The following is a 13,454-nucleotide window of genomic DNA, read 5'->3' as shown; positions in this document are numbered from 1 at the left end:
AAAAATCACACGTTTGAAGGCTTAGTGCTTTGCTGTCTTCGCATTTCAAGCTCAGATCAGTGGAATCAGGGAGGGAAAAAAAAGGAGAACATGGTTTGGAGAATTCTGATGTTGGGATGGACAAGTGCTTTTTGGAAGGCAGGAGACGAGTCTTTTACCTGATCCTTTAGAGGGAAGAGGAGAACCCAAGTTTTTATGTGTGTGTGGGTTTTTTTTTGTTCAAACATTAAAACATGTATCACACAGTTACAGCAACAGTGTCTCTAATGTCTGCGTGTGTAAAAGGAAATTTAATGTACAAAACCTGCTCTGCTCTCTCCTCTAATTTGCCAAGCGTGTCGACAAAGGAGAGGAGGAAAAACAACCCTGAAGTGTTTCATGATTCTCTCATGGATTCAGTTTGTTGCCGTTAGAGAACCTTTCTAGTTAAAATGTGGAGCCCTCTTTTTACAGCGTGGAACACTTATGAATAATTCTGGCACTGTTTAGGCACCAGAAACCCAATAAATTAAATTAGGAGTCTCTCAGTCTTCATTATTTATTATTTTTAGGATATAACCCACTGTATTTACTCTTACTTTGCTGTGCTTTGGAGCAACTTTTGATCCTTTTTCTGATGCCTGAGCCAACCAGGAGCTCTTGCTGCTACTTTGCGGTGATCATTTGCTAATTTGGGGTCTTGGTTAAACGATCAAACGTTTTATTTTCCTGCAAAAATTTCAGATGATTCAACAAACACTGAGGCTGCGTGTAGAAACATGGTTTGAAGTGATGAAGTTGAGGAAAGAAGGTGAGTGGGTAAAGAGACACAGATTCTTTCACATTTATTTGTATTTTAAGCACACAAGAAAATGGGATTTGCACAGATTTAATATGAGGGCTGCACTGGGGGAAGTTTGGGAGCTGCATGCTGCAAATGAAATTAGATAAAGGATGTGAAACGGGTATTGATTTTAACTTTTAACCCACTTACAAGCAGCAGAAATGTAGCTTTTCACAGGAGACTCTCACACACACCTTCCCTCTGTCTCCAACACACACACACACACACACACACACACACACACACACACACACACACACACACACACACACACACACACACACACACACACACACACACACACACACACACACACACACACACACACACAGACAGACAGACAGAGCAGAGTGTGCTGCAAAGCAAAGCCCCAGTAGGCAGTTGTAGTAAATTTTGCCAAAAGTGTTGAGTCAAGCTCTTTCAGCCAATCACAGCTCAGGACTAAAACCAACAGCGTGAACTCTTCTTTAACTTCACACTTTTATAGGGGCCTGTTGAGAAATAGACTTTGTTGTTAAATAAGAGTTGTTGTTTTTTTCTCTTCCACATAACCTCTGTGTTTTCAGCCCAGAAAAAAAACAAAAAAAAAAACTACCGGATCTTTAAAAACTTTTCCTTTTGGGACAAATTATGGAAAAATTCACTAAAGTTTTCTGGCTTCTTCCTGTCCATGATGCACACTGCTAATACACCACCAGCATGAATCACCTCAGCAAATTGACAACAAATCTGACAGCTTTTTCTTTAAACGCACAACAATCCCTCTATGCAAATCTTTAAACTCCCACCATAGCAGCCAGATTTGACACTTTGATTCCTACATTGTATGACAGTGCTCCCTAAGCAAGGACTAACATTTGACAGCCATGTTTTCACTGTATTTTGACGCTTTTTTAATGGCAGAAAAAAGCAGTTCCTCTTTAAAGATGAAATAAGAAAGAAGTGAACCAAAGGGAAGCTGCTATAGTAAAAGAGGGAAGGGAACAGAGTTCAAATAAGCACATTATGACTGATTATTTGATTAATAATCTTCTTGACTTTGAGTCTTTCAGACACAAGAGTTTAAAAACTGCACTTGAAGCTTTTTTATTTGCCTTGAAATCCTCACATTTTTTCAATCACAAGTGAGTTCTGGAGAAACATGTCTGTCTTAATGTGAACCCTAACTTCTGACTGCGTTTTGTAACCGGCTTCTTTTTCATATGCCATGTGATTCCTTTCTGCCTGCTCCTTGCGAGGGAGGCAAAATATGCAAATCCCATCAGATTTATAACACTCGGTGCCTTTCAGTTGTTCATGTGCTTCTGCTGTGGTGTATTATTATTTTCAAGGGTTCTCAGCAGGACATAAAAGGATCATAAGTTATTCTTGCACCTGACAAAAATATTTCTTTCTCCCTCCGTTTCAAAGATGGACCCAGGTAAAAGTGATAATGACGTGATTTATTATCATCCGGATGGGCGACGCCAACTTGATTGCTTTGGATTGGAGCTTCATGCAATGCTGCATATGGAACAAAATATAAATTGACAGGGAATGCTAGCGATGAAGTAAAAATTCTTTCATGTGACAGCATCATGTGCTCATTAAATCATCCACAAAACAGGTGATACAAACATTTTCATTCAAACCAGCACAAAGGGAAACCACTGGACTTCATTCATCTGAAAGCGGAAATGAGAGCTGAAGCCCATTAGGTGAACTCTGAAGGTTTTGTTTTTGCCATTAATAGTCCTCCTCAGGTTTTATTTTTTGAATTAACTAAAATTTTCTCTCCAATTAACCACTTGTGTGGCTCATTTGAAGCTCACTGCACTAGTTTTATCTGCATTTATGTGGCTTTTCAGAAGTTTCTCGTGCATAAAGGCTTTGTTTTAGTGTTGTTGTTTTTTTTCTACAAAGCTGTCCTGCTTTGGGATCCAGTGGTTTCAACAGAAAGACCACTGATTGGCCTGGTGTTAAAGAGCTCTGATCTGGGCCATGACGGCTTAGTCCAATCAGCCTGTTCAACATGCTGGTTTGACTGTCACTTTCAATTTTCACATGACCCCTTGGTCCTAGAATGGGGGATAAGTGGCAGAAAGTAGGACTGAAAGCTCATATTATTGCTGTGACAGCTTCACTCATCTGAAAGTAATGCAAAATGCAGTTCATATTTATTCTCTGACCTTATGGTCAAACAGGGGATCTACTGTATGTGCATGTAAGGTGCTGAGACAAAAGGCCAAAACGCTGGATTCCTGCTGCATAATTTGTCCAAATGCAGATTATTTCCTGACTAATTATTCAGCAGATGCAACAAGAGAGACTCATTTAAGCAGATACTTTGCAGCAAAGAGTTTGATTTTAAAAACAACAACATTACAGCGTTTTTTAGACACACACACACACACACACAAAAACAAAACTACATCTTTTCACTTCATGGATCAGAAGAGCAGCAGGTACATATGAAATGTATGTTATTTTCTTTTTCACCCAACATTATGGAAACAAAAACATGAAAGCGTGTTTTTACACTCGCACAGCTGATAATATTCTCAATATCCCTCCTGAAATGTTTTATCTGAACCGCATTTATGCTCATGTAGGTCATAAAAGAAGAGCGCTATCAGTGTTGCTGGATGTGGTCATTATCAGACATGGTGCTAGACAGGAGGGAGGGGTTCATTGTTCACTGTGTGCTGCCTGCCCAACCACTGAATAAGGTGTGTTCATTGTTCATTCTCTCTGTGCGATAGCCACAGGCTCCAGCTTTTCGCCCGTGTTGTTACTGTGCTTGACTGCCGCACTGCAACTCATCTAGTGACTATAAAATGCTGTAATTTGTTATATAAAAGAAAGGGGAAGTAAACGAGAGAAGCTGAAATCACCTACCGCCATGAAAACGTTCACAATATTTTGTCATTTACCAAGAGGCTGTAATTGAGTGACGGTGTTTGGTTTAAAAACACGCTCCCTCATCAAACCGAGGGCACTAAACATATTAAGTAGGAAGAAAAAAAAACACATTAAAGGTGCACCTGATGGAAGTGGTGGTTCCTTCCTCGCATGTGTTTGTCATAACTCCAGCAGTAAACATGTAGAGTTGGGTGGTGGAGCAGTAAAGGTTGTTGTCTTTTCTGTATAATCCTCACTTCTTGTCCCCTGCCTGCCCTCCTAATCCCTTGGCATGTGTTGGTGACATCACATGGCTACTGGCTCCAAATTCCCTCTGCAACTGTCATTAACTCTGTGAACAAATGAATAATGACTGGGAGACTCGCTGGCTCCCACCACTGACCTTGGGTATTATTAGAGTGACCTCTCTTTGGCTTGACCAAAAAAACCTTTTTGATATCATTGCTGGAAGTACACTAGGAATGATGGCCTGTCTGCCGGGGAGGAGGAGGGGTTGGAGGAGGGGGTGTTTGTTGCAGTCGGCAACCACCAGTGTCGTGTAAACCTATACTTTCCTCCCACTGCTGTTTCATGAATACTTAATTAGAGAACACAGTCTGAAATACCCGACTTGCGAGCTGCCTGACCTCTCTTTACCAACAATGCACAATATTTGGGCTTAGCTGGGTGACATGGTCAGATGACATGTTTCACTGTAAAGGAGGGCCTTCTGGGAGCCTTGTGGCAGTTAGCTGTGTGATATCATCTGTGCAGACGGAGGAGAGGCAGTCAGGTGTGGCTGTGGGCGGAAGCATCTCCATATGTCAGAGAGCTGCTTCTCATAAAAACAAGCTGGAAATCACATGCTGATAGTGATCACAACCTGCCCACAGATGACTGACATTTATTGCCAGCTGCAGTGGGGCAAAGTAGCTGAGTACGTTTACTCAATTACTGCATCTGAGTACTTTACAGGAGTATTTACATTCCTTTTATTTGACCTCTGGACTGGCAGATTGAGATTTTACATAGAAACATATTGTGTTGCATTGGTGTAAACTGAAGTACTCCAAAAATATAGTTACTGCACCTCAACCAACTACATTGTTTTTTTAGTACATCTATACTATATAGTATATATAAGTACATCTATACTATAGCTATATCTATATTTCTCTCTGTATATATATATAGATGACATATTCAAAAGCATCAATATTTTTTCTCATTTATATACATATATGTATATATACTGTATATGCACTATATATAGCATGAAAATTATGTATTATATATATATAATTTCCACTTTTATTTCATTACTTGTATTATATATGACAGCTGAAGTTGTATAGTTACTTTATAGATTATAATTTTATACACGAACCATATTATGAGTCTGAAAACATATAAATACATTATGGGTAAAAATACCCTGCAGTGTGTAAAATAACAAAATAATTCCAAACACACAAGAATGCAGCAGTACTAGTAAGAATAAAAACAATGCAATAATATGTAATATTATTGTAAGTGATTGTTGTCAGACACGTGCATCAATGCAGGACTTTGATTTTTTTTTCTCCATATAATATTTTTATATTATGGTAGTGAATACTTTTCCACCAGTGGAAGGGGAAAAGTAACTTTTATTGAACTTCACGCAGAAAAAAAAGGCTTCATGTTTCATCTAATTACAGAAACAATAAACGTGTTTTAATGCAGAAAATGAAACCAAACACTGCTGAAGTGTACAGTATGTTTTAACTGCAGCTGCAGTCAAGCTGTGGAATCAGTGAATGAACGAATAAACGGATGAAACGACGCTGCCACACTGTTAATCTCCCCGTCAGTAATGGAGAGTCCGTCCCTATATGGACAATGACAAATACGTATAGGAGCTGTGGCTATTTAGGGGCTCGCACAGAACGAATAAATACCTGAGATGAAAGGTAGACACAGAGATTGGCTGATGTAATCAGCGCTGCCACATCGAGGGCTCTCCATCATTGCAATCTGTAGATTGCAATATAAGTTCCCAGAATTGCACTGAGCAACCCAATCTAAACCAATAGACAATCACAGCCTCTGATCTCAGTCCCAATTGAGACATATCCCAGCTGAATGTCCCAGAAATTAGACCTACTTGGTGTGTTCATGATCCCGAGATGGGCAGATAGAGCAGGTGCCTCTGTCTCACGCATACGCCAGCACGAGTCGATAAAGCTGCACAAAGGGTTTGTTATTTACAACAGTTTACGTTGGTTCAATTTTACACAGCATTGCATAAGTCTGAAGGGGGCAAATTGAGGCGCAATTAAAGGGTGACAATTAGTCGTTTGGTTATGCTGAAGTCACTAAAGCCGTGCGACAGAACTGCACGACCTCTGGCAGCGGAAAACAGCAGAGAGGGAAATGAGGAGGAGAGAGGGAGAGGGTCCTTCTTGTTCACTTGGGATGCTGATGTTGTCGGATGGTCTGCAGAGGGGCAAAGCAAAGCATGTCTAAAGCACAGGGCGCGTAAAAGTCGCGCGTCCTGTGCGTAAAACGCCACCGACAGCCTCAAAATAATTAAAAACAGAGCAGTGCATGTATTTAGAAAAGATTTAAGGGACATTCCGTCGATTTCTCGTTGCAAGAAATAATGTGGAAAAACATACAAAAACAACTGAAGCTGCGTGGATAGGAAATAAATAAATAGATATTTAAAATTATGCAGTGGTGGCGAAATTTTTCCCCTATTCTTTTTATTCAAAAACTCACAAATTTAGTCTCTGAGGAGTTATTTTTATAATTTAATTTCCGATGTGTCATATTAGAGATGATTACAGGTGCATTATCTCCAAAGAGAATGATACTTTTATTTTTATTGATGTATTTATTTTCCAGTCACAATTAAAAATCTGCAGCTGGAATCTATAAAAACCTAAAATGCAGAAATATTTTTACATTTTCTATAATAATAAAAATAATAATTATAATGATAATAGTCTGTATTTTCAGTGCAGTGACAGTTAAATGTTGGATGCGCTTCTCTCTTTTTTTCTTCTGGCTGCAGCAGCGGTGAGAGCGCAGCGCACAGACATGTTTCCTCAGTCGGACTCCCTCAGAGCCACTCTCTGCCTGGAAATGAGTCGTGAAACGCGGCTTATTTGGAAACAGAAAACAGCAGGTTTAATGTCCGCCCAGCACCTGTCATGACTTGGATGCTGCTGACGAGCAGGGAGGTGGCTGGAAAGAGAAGAGGAGGACCTGCGCGACAAAAACACAACAAAATAAAATAAAAGAATGAGGAGTGGGGCTATAAAAATGTACGGATGTGACCTTTCACTGGAAGTTTAAACGCGCTGGGCAAAGACCACATGTGACCAAGATGGCCAAAATGATAGAAATCATCATCAAAAGCGGTAATTACAGTATAGTTTATGGCTGGCTGCCTTTGCCAAAAACAGTAATTGGAGCACATCTCTTCTTTTTAACCAGAGAACGCGTTCAGCTTGGAGGATGGAGGCAGTTGTGAAAGCAATGATGGATACTATTGTCCAAAGTTTGACCTTCTATTAGCATCTCTTGGCAGCATCTGGATTCTGTCACCATGGAAAAGGACAAAAGTCATTTTCTCTACATACTAAATCCCTTCTTTTTAAATGCCTCCCCCACCAATAAATAGGTGGAGGCCAGCCCAGAAGCCCAGTCTCTTCCTTTATCACTCTGCACGCCACCACCTCTCCATCCTCCCCTTTGTTTTGCAGGTGTCTCCAATTACCTGCTAATTTGCCTCTAATCTTGGCACAATTCTTAATAAACATGTTTATCCCCCCTAAAACCAAAGTTGCCGAAAACCCGAGCCAACACATAACAGTGACATTCTCCTCTGCCGTGTCATTAAACAATGTGGTGATTTATTAATTTCTGTGTTTAAAAAAAAAAAGAAAAAAAAAGAAGTACTGCAGCCCAAGAGGGAAGTGGAGAGTGTCGGTGTTCGTGATAGATGCAGGTTGTCTGGTGGCATTTCATTATGAATTTCCTTGGTGAAAGATGAGTGCCAAGGAGCAGTCAATTCAACACAGACACCAAGAGAGAAAGAGTGTTGCTAAGAGACAGGGATGCTGCACAACTTCCATCAGGAGCTTGACTCTGACCTTATGCAAATTAGCTTCTGCCAAATCTTTTGTGTGAAAGCAACGGCAGTGTCACTAATACCTGGCCTAAAAAAATGCTTTAATATCTAGATTCCTCTTAGGATGCAAAATGCACTTTGTAAAGTGTAACAGAGCAACAAATCCAGACCTGGGAACACTTGTTGGGGTTTTAATGGGGTCTAAATGAAGAGGAGAATTGAAGGCTGAGCGGTTGCTGGGAAGCTTTAATTGAATCCTACAATCAAGGTTGTTTTCTTTCCTGGAATTATGCTAGAAATTCAAGAGCATGTTTCCAAAAAAAATTGCACAGGAAATTCCAACTACACCTATCGCATTATACACTTTGGAGAAAGTGCTTTTAAAGACTGAAATCTACTTGATGAATGACATTTTCTTTTCGCAGGTGGTGTCTTGCAGCAACATGGATTATTCACATGTGACAAATCAACACGGTGCACTTTCCCTGACCTGTGTGTCATTTAACAGAAGAATGATAATGATGGTGGGGTGTGGGGGGGTCGGATGGCCTGGAGAGGGCGGTGAGGTTGCGACCTGTGAGAAGGCCTGTATCAGGTTGGAGCAGGTTATCTGAAGAGGATGCTGATAATGGCCTTTTAGACATGCCAGGTTTGATCTTTCACCACTGAAGAGGGAGAGCTAATCAATAGTGTGAGCAGAGCGGTGATATGAGGTTACTGTATGCGACTGGTAAGCAGAGCAACATCAACATCTGCACGTGACTTTTAATTGGCCGGACATTTGAGGGGGTCAACGTGAGAAAGAAACAACGATCCCCTTATCAATAGGAAAATGTTTGGAAGATCGCATTGCCAAGTGATAGAAATCAAATCAATTGGATATTGATGTTATGTTATGTTATGTTATGTTGTGTTGTGTTGTGTTGTGTTGTGTTGTGTTGTGTTATGTTATGGGCTTTTTTAATGCAAAAAAGGGGTGGAAAACAAATAACAAAAAGCATTGGAAATTTAGAAATTATGATCACAGCAAGCCCTTCACATATTAACTTGTGGAAGTAATAAACACAGCTTCAAGGCGCAGGCATAAAATAGCTATTTTAATCAAAGCTAAGTGAAATATAGATCCTTTTCCTCCTGGGGTTTTTCGCATTATGCAGAGAGTAAGAGAGAGAGAGAGGGGAAAAAGAGAGGAAATACAGAGAGAGGGAGAGCAATACACTACCGTGTTCAAAGCCAACCTTGTCAATAGTACTCACAGTGGGCTAGGGGAGTGTAATAGCACTTCCCTGATTCTACATTGATATCATATAATCCAGTGTGCCCTGTTTCAGTATCATATTTATCTAACCTGCTGGGGGACAGGGTAAGGGGGACAGTGTCCCTGCTGCTAGGAGCAGACACATTACACACCGCCTCGTGTATTCTTATTGATTACTCCCACCCCACAGCCCAGGGACCATAATTTAACTCAGCAGGCACTACAGTTAATACTGGAATTCAAACATTCCATCTACACTTCAAGAGACAAAAACAATTGACACTTTAAAAATGTGCAGGGCCTCTCTAAATGGGATCTGAAGGGAATGGATCTCCATTTTCTGGTCTGTGCTTCTCTCCCCCCCCCCCCCCCCCTTCTACTTCAGTCTCCTGCCTGTGCAGCCACTGCATTGTTTCTAAGAAGAACTGTGGATAAAGGATAAAGCGCCTTAAAAAGAATCACAATGTGTCGAGGAATCTGTGAATCAAGGAGGACATAGAGGAGAGCTTTGTACGTTGAGTTTTACGAGATATTTTCTTTTAACTTTTTTTTTAACAATTCTGAAAATCTGACAAATTTCACAATAATAAAAAGCAAATCTACTGTCCAGCTTTCATTTAGTTTATCAACTGGAATTTCTGCTGCAAAACTGGAACATCAACAAAGAAGCCAGGAGCATAAAGACAGGCTGAGTGGAGCGTGTGGTGCCTTGCTCATGAGTACATGGATGACAACAGAGGAAATAATGGTAGATGTCTACTTATTCTGCATTAAGACTCACAGAGAAAATGAGGTGTTCAGTGAAAGTGGCCAGAAATTCTTGAAATATCCCAACAGCTCCTGCAAGAGCCTTTCTGTGAAACGCTGATGTCGTTGGAGGATATTGGGGTTAAAGATGAGCTTATTATTGTAACTTCAGCAGCCCTGGTTAACTGTCTGAGCGGGATGATTGGGCCGGTTAAAGTGGCATCCACTGACGCTCACAAAGCCATGTCAGAGCAAACAGCAGGGAACATCTAAACAGAGCATCACACTGGTCAGTATCAGTGGAATGAACACTGGAGGGGGGAAATGAGTGTGATCATCACAACTTATTCATTATCAAGGTGTTTTTTTTTCAATTACAACATTCAAAGTCACATTTTAAAGTTAAATTTGTGCTTTTCCATGCAAGGAAAATGCCTTAAATTTCATTTTAAAAAAAAGTGTCTTCTCTAAATTACACAAATAAGTATTTATTTCAACACGAGAGCTCTAAACTGTAGTATATTATTATGGATTTATTTGTTTTTTATTGTATTGTCTATTTTACAACCTTGGCTTTAAATAACAAAAACAACTTTGTAGGGTTTTTTGGTGGTCATGTCATAATTATTCAATCTACAAATTATGAAAAATACTCTTTAAAATTGTCAAACTGGGGTCTCATGTTGATTCAGAAAGTGATCAAACCCACATTTTTAGAAATGGATTAATCCAACATAGACTGTGGCATACTTTTTTTTAAAGCTAAAATAAGTATCAGTGGGGATTAATATGCATTAATTAAATTGACTCTGTTTCCTTTAATGAGAGGGAAAGGATTTGATGTTAATGCTGTTGATCTCACTGAGGCTTCAATCCACCTAATTAACCAGAATTTCTGCAACACACTAAAATAATCAATAAAAAAGGAGAAGATTTTTCATCAGTGCTATGGATACTGTGCTCAGATATTCAGATAATTGAAACACATCACATGCTAGCTCACCTTAGCCATGACAGAAATGGGATTTTTCACTTTGGAAACATGTTCCATTCTCTTTTTTTTTGTGAAGGGTGGAATAATTAAAATGGCTGTTTTATCTGAGCTTTTAGTCATAGTGCTCCGCTCTCACTGTTGCATCTGCGTGCTGAGCAGAGATAGAGCGTCTGTGGAGGGCCAGGGAGCAGACTCCAGAGATCCATCCATCTCAATCTGAGGCTACAGCTGACACCTTACAAAGAGGTACAATTAATAAGGGCATTATCCAGCAGTAGGCAACAATAGAGTCCTAACGCAGAGACACCAACCTCAGGAGGCCCGGAGAGGAGAGAAAGGGAGTGTGTGTGTGTTTATGGGTGGGGGAAGGGCTGGCCAAAGTGCTTCAAATTGGGATGCATTACAACCAGTGTCTTCAGAACGTGAATTACAATCTATTATAAATGAGCCTTATGATAGGCGGCGCAGGGTGCTTTGTGTGCTAAATGGGTGAGATGAGTTTTACAGTTAAAATTCTCTGAAATTTCACATTCACAAAATGCAATCAATACCTTTGAAATAAATAAAGATGCTTTTTGATTTGTTGCTGTGAACGAAACAAAGTTCTAAAAAGTGCAAAAGAAAAAAAAAAGCTAACAAAAATCAAGATTCATTGCCGCCTATTTGATTTTACCGACAGCTTATTAAACGTCCCAAGAACAAAAATCCGAGATATCAAATGCAGCAGATCTGATAATGGAGCTCTCATGAAAGTGTCCTGTTAGTGCAGGTTGAGTGCAGCTCTGTGCTTCACAGGGGAGAGGGCGGGCACACCGCTGCACTGACATTTACAGCAATCCAGGAGTTGTTTGTGGTCGCTGGACTGGAGGCAAACGTTGAACCCCAAAGGTCAGAGGTCGGGGCTAAATTTCATCCACAGTGGAGGTCCCTCTGTTGGAAAAGACAAACACAGAAAGCAGCTGAGGTGTGAAGTGCTCCTGCTGTCGGCGAAATCAATCAATCGTCATGTATAAACACAACCCAGACCAAGGGGATGCAGAGCTGAATAAATGCTGGGACAAAATTGTTAAAAGGAACAACAAACGCATGCAGATCAATAGAAAATGAAGTGACGAGCAAAACAATATTCTGGGAATGTGTTCTTAAATAATGAACTCTAAATCACTCTTAAGCCTGTTCCAGTTTTTAAACAGAGTCAAGAGTCCCTCCACAGTGGTCGCTTTATATTTTCCTGCTCATTCCACGGGGAAAGGATGAGCTTGGTTATGGATTAACGCTCTGATCAATAACAAGATAGGAGTCCGGCTTTCGAAGCTCAAGAAAATTAATTCGAAATGCAGTCAAACTCTTATCGACCTGCAGCCAGGGGTTGCTTTCATTGCAGGTAGTTGATAATCCACCAATATTGCGATGAGTGGCTAATCTCTCATTTTAAATATGACCTCCACTGCACATAATAAAAGCTAAGACTGGCCATCCATTTGTTGTCCATAAAGCAGAGGCTCTTCTGATGGTTCTTATTCAGCGGAGAGATTCTGTGATGTTCTCCTGCACCTCAGAGTTTGAGTCAATTAAAGAACTTTCATCTCTTGATTAGTAGCTGCTCTGGACACAGTCAGGTCAACACTGGACTTTCATGTGTAGAGCCAGTTCAGAAAAAAAACGTTTTTTTAACCATAAATGTGTCTGATTTCACATGCTTCAATGCAGGGGAATCAGTCATTATTAGGGTTAACATCATGCTGGAAATAAAAGCAGATGAAGAAAATGTCATGCAGGTAACTTTAGCACAGTTTTTGGGTGCAAATAATAAAAAAAAACACAAGAAAAATTTAAGTTTGACTAAATATTTGGCATTATCTGCAAATCTGAAACAAAAGTAATCAACTCTCAGATATTTTACATGTTTATGCAATTTTTAAATATCTTGTAAAGGCAATGCAGTTCAGAACTTTTTGTCACAATGTCTTTTTTTGAGTGGCAAGATCTAAAAGAAAAGAAACTAAATCAAATGACTGATTTTCAGCTTTTCTTTTGTGGTCTTGGAGAACAATCAGAGCAGCAGATTACAGTCATGAAGATGGAAGTTCTTTAAATTCTATATTATTTATGACGCGCCGACAACAGTTATTGGTCAATCTTCCTTTCCAATCAGCACTTTAAAAAAAAATTAACATTATGCACAAACTTTAATCACTGAAGAGCCCGAGGAAAAGTGGTGTTGTGCAAGTTCAAATCAGACGCAAAACAAAGCGGGTTAATTGATGATCAACGCAGTCTGACTTTAATGAGGCCGCGTTGCCCACGGCCAGGCCCGGTTCAGGATAGACAGGACTTTCTCCTGACTGCGCCGCTTTCTTTGATCTTGTTTGCTTTTTCCACTGCTGGGACCGTCATTGTTGGTTTTAATTACTTCACCACCAAATGGTACAGATGAAAGATAGGTGTCTGTAATTAATAAAATTTCCATAAATTTGAATCCCTAACCAGTCTCATTAGCCACTGCCTTTTGTCTTGAGTGAAGTTCTCATGTCATCTTTTTCCAACTCTAACTATACAGAATAATATTACTTAGGGCAGGGAATCACTTGATATGCACCATATTTTCTGATAATCACATTCACTGTAGGTA

This window comes from Acanthochromis polyacanthus, chromosome 8 (genome assembly GCF_021347895.1).
Source record: "Acanthochromis polyacanthus isolate Apoly-LR-REF ecotype Palm Island chromosome 8, KAUST_Apoly_ChrSc, whole genome shotgun sequence".
Lineage (NCBI taxonomy): Eukaryota > Metazoa > Chordata > Actinopteri > Pomacentridae > Acanthochromis > Acanthochromis polyacanthus.
This window is presented reverse-complemented; position numbering follows the sequence as displayed.